This window comes from Balaenoptera borealis (assembly GCF_965194805.1).
Source record: "Balaenoptera borealis genome assembly, contig: HAP1_SCAFFOLD_477, whole genome shotgun sequence".
Lineage (NCBI taxonomy): Eukaryota > Metazoa > Chordata > Mammalia > Artiodactyla > Balaenopteridae > Balaenoptera > Balaenoptera borealis.
Genome location: NW_028123720.1, coordinates 72,030 through 81,369, shown reverse-complemented (window position 1 = coordinate 81,369; position 9,340 = coordinate 72,030). Strand labels below are relative to the sequence as shown.

The 9,340-nt window shown below is 62.0% G+C and overlaps 2 pseudogenes across 2 annotated transcripts; one reads left to right on the top strand and one right to left on the bottom strand.

Annotated features, from left to right (window-relative positions):
• Positions 1 to 488: 488 nt before the first annotated feature.
• On the bottom strand, positions 489 to 3,915 carry LOC309621462 (thimet oligopeptidase-like; annotated as a pseudogene). Its single transcript has 7 exons — positions 3,774 to 3,915; positions 3,198 to 3,573; positions 2,923 to 3,118; positions 1,868 to 1,925; positions 1,633 to 1,761; positions 858 to 996; positions 489 to 644 (listed from the first exon to the last, which is right to left on the bottom strand). The product of its transcript is annotated as a thimet oligopeptidase-like (transcript).
• A 4,737-nt stretch (positions 3,916 to 8,652) lies between these two features.
• LOC309621461 (serine/arginine-rich splicing factor 3 pseudogene) lies at positions 8,653 to 9,139 on the top strand (annotated as a pseudogene). The gene has a single exon. The product of its transcript is annotated as a serine/arginine-rich splicing factor 3 pseudogene (transcript).
• The last annotated feature ends 201 nt before the right edge of the window (positions 9,140 to 9,340 follow it).

Genomic DNA, 9,340 nt, shown 5'->3' with positions numbered 1-9,340 from the left:
CAGTGACGGGCGAGAGGCCGGCAGGAAACTGACACCCCCTCACTGGAGAGCCTGCCCGGTCGGGGTGCGGGGCACCATCCCCGTCTGAACTCACCCCACAGCTCAGCCGTCTCCCAGTGACCCAGACGCGTCACCACGGCCCCAGGGCTGATCCCCGACCAAGGTCAGAACTCCCCCCAGTGTGACGGCCCCCATGCCACTCCTGTGGTGGAAGGGACGGCAGGCAGAGACCAGGAGTAGAGTCTTTTTTATTAATGGCTGCGTTTTCAAAGAACCGTTTTGTTACCAGGAAAGCTCCCCAGGAAGGGATTGCATTAGTGCAACAAGGGGGAGCCTTGATGCCAGGCTTTCCAGACACTTCCAGGTGGAGACTTTTGGCCTAGGCCGGCCGCCGGGGACTCGGGGGCTGGGAGGACACACGGCCCCTCCCCCGCCCCGACGGGGCGCTAAGGCACCCGGCCCGCCTGGGGGGGCAAAACCCCGTGCCGTCAGCAGGCCGGCGGCTTGCAGCCCTCAACCTGCAGCCCTTTGCTCAGGAGGAAGGCGTCCTGCATGGGGTCACAACCCAGGAAGAGCTTCACCATGCCCTTGGCATCCTCGGAGCCCCCTGGCCTCAGAATGCAGCTTCTGTAGTCCATGGCAACCTGAGGAGAGGGGGCGGGGCTGCAGGAGGGTGGAGCACCCCCTTCACAGAGGGTGTGGGTGTGGCCACCTCTGCTGTGACTCAACAAAGGGCAGGGGAGCAGGGGGTTCTGGGCAGGGCCCTCAGAGCCTGGCAGGCCCAGGCGGGCGGCACAAGCATCTAGGCCCAGGCCAAGGACCTCCGTGTTGGTCTGCACGGCAGGCCGGCCTCTCACCTTGCCACTCAGGACGCCCTCCTGCTTGAAACGAGTGTGTGGACCGTGTCCGCGGAGTACACCTCGCTGCACAGGTAGCCATAGGACTGGGCGTCGTAGCTTCCTGCCAGGTGGCCGAAAGTCGCAGGCAGGTGGGTCCCTGGGACACACGCGGAGAGGCTCCTGCCCGGCCCCCTGGCCGCTCCGTGCCCCTTCCCCAGAGCCCAGAGCTTGGGGCCTCAAAGCAGCCCTGTCTGAGTCCCCTGCCACTAGAGGGAGTATTGGCCCAACACTTCTAGAAAACGGGGACCTTGCTGGCAACTCAGTGGAGGGACACAATTCAATCTTTGCCGACTTTCTGCTGAAGCTCACGAGGGTTCACCCCTAAGCCTCTTACAGGGACAGCTGCCCGAGGCTCCGAGGGATGAGTCAGGGCTCGCCCTCCAGCACGGGGAGAGCGCGGGTTAAAGCGCTCACGAGGGAGTGAACTGCGTCTCCGCACCGACACGCACGGGCAAACCTCGTCGACGCGTTCCGTCCGGGGTATGAAGCCCTCTCCTGCCTCTTCCAGGCTCTCCAGAAAGCACGTGCAGATAGGCCCAGCCCACCCTCGGACTCCGCGCGCCACAGCTGGAGGGACCAGCCCAGGAACCCAGGCAGGAAGAGGCCAGAGGTCAGCGGGCCTCGACCAGAGCCCGTCAGTCGGTCCCCCTTCACACACCACCAGAGGATCCTCTTGAACTGGGCAGTAGCCGCCAACCGACCGCTAAGGTGGGCCCGGCGTGTGCTTGGCTACCTGGCGTGGCTGGGACCCTGAGGATCTCCTGGCAGAGGCGGGCATTGTCCTAGGCCGGGTCCGAGGGCGTCTGCATGTGCAGGGCCTGGTCCACCTTGGCCAGGACGATCTGGCGCAGGTTGAAGAGGCCTGGAGGGCGGGAGGAAGGAGACGGGGGCGCTGGCACTGTGTCCAGGCCGTGCTTTCCAGCCGGGCGGTCCGGGAGCCCCTTTCCTTTCCCTCGGCCCGGCCGCACGGGGGTTGGCCAGCCGGGACTTGATGAGCTTGTCCAGCAGCTCCTGGGGGACGGCGCTGCCCGTGCCCCGCCGAGACTGGCAGCAGCGCCAGGGCTTCACAGGGCGCGGCGCTCCCGGCCCCAGAGCCTACCCTCTGGTTCTCATCCCCGGCTGTCACCAGAGTCGCAGGCAACGTGCCCTTCTTTTCGTTTGTCTTTTTTCCGGCCCGCAGCCACGCAAAGCTGTGAAGCCCTGCCACTCGCTGCCACGTGGATGCACCCTGAGAACACGATGCTCAGCGAGAGAAGTCAGACACAGAAGGACACACAGGGTGTGACCCCACTGAGGGGAAACGTCCAGAACAGGTAGATCCACAGAGTCAGAGTGGGTTCCTGGTTGTCAGGGACAGGGGAGGGGAGGGAATGATAACTAAGGGCGTGAGGGACCTTTTTGGGGTGAGGGAAATGTTCCAGAACAGGGCAGTAGTGACGGCTGCACAGCTCAGTAAAGTGTCCCCACGCGCTCCGGTTGCAGTCTGTGAGAGCATCGCTCTCAGGACGAAGGGCTGACTGCAGGAAGACTGAACGAGCACTGGGTCCTGGGCCCAGACGCTCAGCTGGGGACCCCCCCCACATTGGGAAGTCACTGGGACTTGCTGAGCCTCCACCGAGACTGGCAGCAGCCCCAGGGCCTCACAGGGCGTGGTGCTCCCGGCCCCAGAGCCTAACCTCTGGTTCTCATCACTGCCTGTCACCAGCCTTGCATGCAACGTTCCTTTCTTCTATTTTGTCTTTTTTAAAGGCAACTCTTGAATACCTGTATTTAACATGCAGGGAACCAGTCCTGACTCCTTGATCTGGGACTTCCAGCCTCCAGAGTCTCGAGGACATCCACTTCCGTTGTTTACGCGCCCAGTGCGTGGGGTTTGATGATGGAAACTGACACCGAGAGCGTCTCCTCGTGCGGGGTGACATCAGCGGAAGAATCCCGTGGCGAGGGCCTGCCTGAGGACCACGGGAGAGCCCGGGCCCTCCCCGCCCCCTGCCTTCAGCCCCTCGCCCGCACCCTCCTGGGAGCGGAGCTGGTGCATCGCTTGCCAGAACTCATGGAAGTAGGTCTCCAGCTCATCATGCTGCAACAGGGAGGGCGGGTTGGGCGTAGGCTTGGTGAAGTTGGCCACCATGGCCGCGATGGCAATCTGGCGCCTCCCGTCCTGCTGCAGGCAGCCCGGCTGCAGGCCAAAGCAGGCCATGTGCCCGGACTTCCCTTCCCTGGGGAGGGACGCGGGTGAGGCCCCGCTACCACAGAGGAGCCCCGGCCCACGGCCGACAGGTTCCCCCACGCATGCACCGAGGGTAGAGGTCCAGGTAGAACTTGCTGATGGATGACCTTGCCCGAGGCCGCGTCCCGGACCGTGTAGAGCCTCACATCTTCATCTTCGTGACGCATGTTGGCGCCTTCCTCCAGGTCGAAGGTCAGCCCCAGCAGCTCCTGGGAGATGCCCAGCCGCCCGCGCGTGACCACCTGCATGGGGAAGGACTCATTGAGCAGGTACTGGTCCACGTGGTAGCGCGTCTCCTCCCCCTGGTTCATGTAGTAGCGCAGGTCCTAGACGTTGATGGGCCCGTCAAAGTGCAGGCCCCGCCTCTGGCACTCAGCCTTCTTTAGCTCCAGGATCACGGCCGCTCCTGCTCCCCGAGGGGCTTCAGCTTCTGGGCCAGCTCATCTGCGGGCGGAGGGGAGAGGCTCAGCTATGTCCCTGTGGCAGCCGCCCAGCCGCCCCCCACCCCACGCCCCTCGAGGCAGAATGAAGGGTTGGGGAAGGCGACCCCCAAGGGCTGACACAGTGGGGTCTCAGGCAGCACCACGTCCAGTCAAGGTCCACCTGACCCCCGTCCCCACTGGGACTCGGGGAGGCGGGGTTACCTAGGAAAGTGGCCACCACCTGGCTGGTCTTGGCCATGTTCATCTCCAGCACAGAGTCGGCTCGCGTGCTGAATCCCAGCAGGCGGGACTTCTGAGCCTGCAGCCTTACCAGCTCCCCGAGGATCGCGCAGTTCTCCTGGAACCCAGAGACAGCCAGCGCTGGGGACCGTGGGCCACGCCCTCCCCACAGGCCCCGGGCCAGGTCTCTGTGGGTGGGAGGGCTCTCAGGCCACTGGCGGGCACAGCCAAACCCCCTCCCTCCTCCTCCTGGCCTGGATTTCTAGACACTTTGGTGCTGTCCTAACATGTGGTCTTTATGAACACAGGTCCTTTTGGAACCAGAAACGGCGTGAACCATGATGAGCTCTAAGGCCAAGGGCAGGAAGAAATGTGACCAGGCTCTCCAGGAGCCACCCAGGGGCCTCCCCGGGCTCAACAATACAAACTTGGCTGCCGTGCAGACAGCAGCTCATCCCCACGGCGCCCGAACACCCAGCCCCTGGACGGCGAGAGACCTGTTGCTGCAGGTGCCCCGTGGTTGGCTGGTGAGGCCTGGCCCCAGGCGTACGCCACCTTCTCTGGGGCCACCTCTCTGGGTCTGCGGTGGGGTTCTCCTGGGAGCCCCCAGTCACCACAGGACCAACGTGGCCTGTCTGCAGCCCAAGAAGGTGGGGACACAGGTCTGTCCCCCGTGGACATCACCCGCGAGGCCGAGCAAGCACCAGTGGTGTCTGCGGGGAAGATGAAGGGCTCATGCACAGCCCCCATCTACTGAAGATGCTAAACGGGAGAAGCACAGACTGCAGCCACATGCGGTATGGACCAAACGCAAGTGTCCTTGCAGGAACCGATGTCTGAATGTCGAGGCTGTTCCCGGGCCACAGTGAGAAGGCCCAGGCCCCACGCAAGGCACAGAGAGGGGATGGGGGGAACATCTGCGAATCTGAGCTCATCGGGCATCACCCCAGAAGGAGAGGGAGAGAGCCAGAAGGAGATACGGAGGGAGAGGGAGAGAGAGGGAGGTACAGACGTCTCTCCTTTCCCTGGGGGTTCTCTAGTGCAGCCAAGCCTGAAAACCACTGCATTTCGGGAGATGGGTCCTCGTGGAAAAGTTAAATAGTAGCTCATGGCATTATCGACACATATTAAAATGGCCCCAAATCTTGGGGAGTCAGGGAGGGGAGCTGGCGGCTGCCTCGTAAACGAGGAGAGATTGGGCGTCAGAGGAGGTGCCTGCCTCCACCACCTCCGCCGCCGCTGCCCCCCCCCCAGGGCCCCGCAGACTTCATCTCCCAGCTGTGGTCCTGGGCTGGAAGGCAGCGGGGAGGTCAGGCCGTCCCAAGCATCAACGTTGACTTCAGGGCTGATCTGAAAGGCGCCTGGTGTTTGTTGAAGCAGAAAAAAGAGAAAGCAGTGGGCAGAGGATGGGAGGGGGAGGGAGCCCCCATCAGCCCTTCTCCCTGTCTCCCTCTCTGTCTCCCTCCCTCCCTCCCTCCCTCTACCTCCCTGCCTCTCACTCTCCCTCCATCTCTCCCTCTGCCTCTCTCCCTCCCTCTCTCCCTCCCTCTCTCCCTGTCCCTCTTGCCCTGTCCTGTCCCTCTCTCCCTCCCTCCATCCCTGTCTCTCTTTCCCTGTCCCTCTCTCCCTCTCCCTCTATCCGTCCCCCCTCCCTTTCCCCGTTTCCATCTCCCTCTCTGCCGCCCTCTTTCCCTGTCCCTGTTTCCCTGCTCTGCTCTCCCTCTCCCTCTCCCTCTTTCCCTCTCCCTCTCTCCCTGTCCCCCTTTCCCTGTCCCTGTTTCCCTGTTCCGCTCTTCCTATACCTCTTTCCCTCTCCCTCTCTCCCTCTCCTGCTCCCTCTCCCTCACCCTCTCCCTCCACCTCCTTCCCTCTCCAGAGAGGGAAGGAGGTGGAGGGAGAGGGACAGGGAGCAGGAGAGGGAGGGGGGAGAGGGAGAGAGGGATAGAGGGAGGGAGAGGGACAGGGAGCAGGAGAGGGAGGGGGAAGAGGGAGAGAGTGATGGAGGGAGGGAAAGACAAAGACATCTCTCCCTCCCTCCCTCTATCCCTCTCTCCCTCTCTCCCTCCCTCTCTCCCTCTTCCTCGCTCCCTCTCCTCCCTCTCCCTCCGTCTCTCCATCTCCCTCACTCCCTCCCAGAGACAGAGAGACGAAGAGGCAGAGACAAGGGAGAGGGAGAGAGGGAGAGGGAGAGAGAGGGGGAGAGAGGGAGAGAGAGAGAGGTCTCTTCCTCCCTTTCCCTCTCTCCTCCTTCTCTCCCTCTCTGGGAGGGAGTGAGGGAGAGGGAGAGACAGAGGGAGGGAGAGGGTGAGACAGAGGGAGGGAGAGGGAGAGAGGAAGGGAAAGGGCGAGGGAGGGAGAGGGAAGGAGGACGAGACGTGAGACTTCTCTCCGTCTCTCCCTCTCCGTCTCCCTCCCCCTCCCTCTCTCCCTCTCCCTCCCTTCCTCTCCCTCTCCCTCTCCTAGAGGGAGGGAGGGAGAGGGAGAGACAGAGGGAGAGGAGAGGGGGAGTCGGAGAAGGAGGTAGGGAGAGGGAGAAGGCGAGAGGGTGCCTGCTTCCCTCTCTGTCTCCCTCCCTCCCTCCCTCCCTCTCCGTGTCCCTGTCTCCCCCCTCTCCCTCTCCCTCTGTCTCTCCCTCTCTGGGAGGGAGAGAGGGAGAGGGAGAAGGAGGGAAAGTGATGGAGGGAGGGAGAGGGAGAGAAGGAGGGGAGAGGGAGAGGGAGGGAGGAAGAGAGCTCTCCCTCTCTCCCCCCTCTCTCTCCCCCTCCCTCTCTCCCTCTCCCCCTCTCCCCCTCTCCCTTGTCTTTGCCTCTCCCTCCGTCTCTCCCTCTCTGAGAGGGAGTGAGGGAGACGGAGAGACGGAGGGAGAGGGAAAGGGAGGAGAGGGAGGGAGGGAGGGAGAGACGTTTCCTCCCTCCCTTTCCTCCCTCTTCTCCCTCTCCTTCTCCCTCTCCGTCTAACTCTCCCGCTCCCTCCATCTCTCCATCTCCCTCACTCCCTCCCAGAGGGAGAGGGGAGGGAGAGAAGGAGAGGGAAAGAGGAGAGGGAAGAGGGAGAGGAAAGAGGCAGAGGAAAGAAGCAGAGGGAAGAGGCAGAGAGGGAAGAGGGAGAGAGGGAGAGGGAGAGAGAGGGGGAGAGAGGGAGAGACGGAGAGAGGGAGAAAGAGAGAGGTCTCTTCCTCCCTTTCCCTCTCTCCTCCTTCTCTCCCTCTCTCCCACTCTCCCTCTTCCCTCTCCCTCTCTCCCCCCTCCCTCTCTCCCTCTCCCCCTCTCCCTCGTCTCTCCCTCTCCCTCCATCTCTCCCTCTCTGGGAGGGAGTGAGGGAGAGGGAGAGACAGAGGGAGGGAGAGGGAGAGACGGAGGGAGAGGGTGAGACAGAGGGAGGGAGAGGGAGAGAGGAAGGGAAAGGGAGAGGGAGGGAGAAGGAAGGAGGGCGAGACGTCTCTCCCTCTCCGTCTCCCTTCCCCTCCCTCTCTCTCTCTCCCTCCCTTCCTCTCCCTCTCCCTCTCCTAGAGGGAGGGAGGGAGGGAGAGGGAGAGACAGAGGGAGAGGAGAGGGGGAGTCGGAGAAGGAGGTAGGGAGAGGGAGAAGGCGAGAGGGTGCCTGCTTCCCTCTCTGTCTCCCTCCCTCCCTCCCTCCCTCTCCGTGTCCCTGTCTCCCCCCTCTCCCTCTCCCTCTGTCTCTCCCTCTCTGGGAGGGAGAGAGGGAGAAGGAGGGAAAGTGATGGAGGGAGGGAGAGGGAGAGAGGGTGAGGGAGAGAGGGAGAGAAGGAGGAGAGAGGGAGAAGGAGGGAGGAAGAGAGCTCTCCCTCTCTCCCCCCTCTCTCTCCCCCTCCCTCTCTCCCTCTCCCCCTCTCCCCCTCTCCCCCTCTCCCTTGTCTTTGCCTCTCCCTCCGTCTCTCCCTCTCTGAGAGGGAGTGAGGGAGACGGAGAGACGGAGGGAGAGGGAAAGGGAGGAGAGGGAGGGAGGCAGAGGGAGGGAGGGAGGGAGAGACGTCTTCTCCCTCCCTCTCCTCCCTCTTCTCCCTCTCCCTCTCCCTCTCCCTCCAACTCTCCCGCTCCCTCCATCTCTCCATCTCCCTCACTCCCTCCCAGAGGGAGAGACGGAGGGAGAGGCAGAGACAGGGGAGAGGGAGAGAGGAAGAGGGAGAGAGAGGGGGGAGAGAGGGAGAGGGAGAGAGGGGGAGGGAGAGAAGGAGAGGGAAAGAGGAGAGGGAAGAGGGAGAGGAAAGAGGCAGAGGAAAGAGGCAGAGGGAAGAGGGAGAGGAAGAGGGAAGAGGGAGAGAGGAGAGAGGGAGATAGGGAGAGGAAAGAGAGAGGGAGAGGGAGGGAGAGGGAGAGAGGGAGGGAGAGAGGAAGAGACAGAGGGAGAGCGAGAGAGGGAGTGGGAAAGAGGTAGAGGGAGAGCGGAACAGGGAAAGAGGTACAGGGAGAGAGGGAGGCAGAGAGGGAGGAGAGGAAGCAGGGAGAAAAGAGAGAAAGAACACACCGTCTACATTTCTGTCAAATGACACCGGGGATCCTTACACAACCAGGAGAAAGTAACACAGGGAGGCTCTTTCTCAGCTGGAACTGGAACTGCAGACGGGGCCAAACACCACCAGGCTGGCCACACGTGTCCAGCCGCCGCTCCAGCCCCGTCAGCCGTGAGTCCGGTCACCAGGGCTCTGAGTGTCTGCTCCAGGGAGCTGGGGTTCACCCTCTCACCCGGGAGGCCAGGCCAAGAGAGCAGGGCCCCGGGCTGGACACATAGGGGAAAACGCATCCCCACAGGACAGCTTGTGCGAGCAGATTCAGCTACCAGATTCTAGAGGCCCGGGACCACCCTGTGGCCCGTGAAACCCAGGAGCCACGAGGGTCTTGCAACGTGATTCCTGTCCGTTGGACTGTAAAGTTTATGTAGGGAATCTTGGAAACAGTGGTAACAAGGCTGAATTGGAACGAGCTTTAGGCTATTATGGACCACTCTGAAGTGTGTGGGGTGCTAAAAACCCTCCCGGCTTCGCTCTCGTTGAATGTGAAGATCCCCGAGATGCAGCCGATGCTGTCCGAGAACTAGATGGGAGAACACTATGTGGCTGCCGAGTAAGAGTGGACCTGTCGAATGGGGAAAAGAGAAGTCGAAATCGTGACCGCCTCCTTCTTGGGGTCGTCGCCCTCGAGATGATTATGGGAGGAGGAGTCCTCCACCTCCCGCACATCTCCAAGATGGAGAGCCTTCTCCGTCAGCCAGAGCAGGTCCCTTTCTAGATATAGGAGAAGAGAGAGATCCCTGTCCCAAGAGAGAAATCACAAGCCGTCCCGATCTTTCTCTAGGTCTCCTAGCCGATCTAGGTCAGATGAAAGGAAATAGAAGACCACTTTGCAAGAGGAGTGGTGTACAGGCAATAACTTCATTTGGCAGGAGTATGTACAGAAAATTCAAGTTTTGTTTGAGACTTCCGAAGCTTGGTGCACTTTTTAAATGTTTTAGTTGTTCACATTTGTTTGTCTCTTGGGACAGTGACACATAAAGGTGTCATTCTCTATGGTTTGAAATGGGTCCTGGGAGGCA